Source organism: Calidris pugnax, unplaced genomic scaffold (genome assembly GCF_001431845.1).
Source record: "Calidris pugnax isolate Ruff unplaced genomic scaffold, ASM143184v1 scaffold337, whole genome shotgun sequence".
Lineage (NCBI taxonomy): Eukaryota > Metazoa > Chordata > Aves > Charadriiformes > Scolopacidae > Calidris > Calidris pugnax.
Genome location: NW_015091098.1, coordinates 351255 through 352987, shown reverse-complemented (window position 1 = coordinate 352987; position 1733 = coordinate 351255).

Below are 1733 nucleotides of genomic sequence, written 5' to 3'. Positions count from 1 at the left end.
CGCCCAGCGCCCCCCCCCCCGCACCATGCAAAATTTATAGCGCGGCGGGGCCGCCTTAACCCTCTGCCTCCCGGGCGGGGGGGGGACGGGATGGGGGCGATGCCACCCTGGGATGTGCCACCTCCCGCCGTGCCACAACCCCCATGTGCCACACTGTGCCATGCCGTGCCATACCGAGATGTGCCGTGACGTGATGCGCCATGCAGTGCTGTCCTGTGCCATGCCATGCCATGCCATGCCATACTGTATCATGCCATTCTGTGCCATTCCACACCATTCTGTGCCATACCATGATGTGCCATGTCATGACATGCTGAGCCATATCATGCCATGCCATGCCATTCTGTGCTGTCTCATGCCATACTGTGCCTTACCACACCATTCTGTGCCATACCATGATGTGCCATGTCATGACATGCTGAGCCATATCATGCCATGCCATGCCATTCTGTGCTGTCTCATGCCATACTGTGCCATACCACACCATTCTGTGCCATACCATGCCATACCATGCTGTGCCATGCCATGCTGAGCCATACCATGCTGTGCCATGGCATGCTGTGCTGTCTCATGCCATTCTGTCCTGTATCATGCCATTCTGTGCCATACCACACCATTCTGTGCCATCCCGTGCCATACCATGATGTGCCATGGCATGACGTGTTGTGCCATGCCATGCCATGCCATGCCATTCTGTGCTGTATCATGCCATTCTGTGCTGTACCGTGCCATACCATGCTGTGCCATGCCATGCCATGCCATGCCATGCCGTGCTGTATCATGCCATTCTGTGCCATTCCACACCATTCTGTGCCATACCATGATGTGCCATGGCATGACATGCTGTGCCATACCATACCATGCCATTCTGTGCTGTCTCATGCCATTCTGTGCCATACCATTCTGTGCCATACCATGCTGTGCCATGCCATGCTGAGCCATACCATGATGTACCATGGCATGACGTGCTGTGCCATACCATGCCATTCTCTGCCATGCTGTGCTGTATCACGCCATTCTGTGCCATACCATGATGTGCCGTGCCATCCTGTATCATACCATGATGTGCCATGCTGTGCCGTGCCATACCCTACCATGCCACGCTGTGCCCTGCTGAGCTGTACCGTGCTGTGCCGTGTCATGATGTGCTGTATCGTGCCATGCTGTGCCATAACATGCCATACCACACCATTCTGTGCCATGCCATGCCATGCTGTACCATGCCGTACCATGCCATGCTGCACCATGCCATGCTGTGCCGTGCCACCAGAGCCCCAGGCTGGCAGCACAGCAGCCCCCGGGGAGTCTGTATCCATGGCACGGCTAATCCTCCGGCCGGGCAGGATGCCAGCCCATCCCTGGTGCCCGCCTGCTGCTCGCGAGGATGCAGCCCCGGCTGCCCCCTGCCCCGGCTGCCCCTCGCCACGAGGTGCCAGCCCAGCGTTGGGGGGTCCCCAAGGGCTCAGCACTGGCCTGACCCCCCCAAACCTGCCAGCGGGGGGGACAGGAGGGTCCCCAGCTTGTCCCAGGGTGTGCGTAGGGTGGGCAGAGGGGACGTGGTCAGAGGAGATGCCAGGCACTGGGGGGCTGTGCCCATGGGGTCCAGGAGGGATGGGGTCTCACCCTGGGCATCCATTCTGTGCCACGTGTCCCTCCCCTTTCTCCTGCTGTGGCACAGCATGGCACAGCATGGCACAGCTCAGCATGGCACAGAACATTGTGGCACTGCTCAG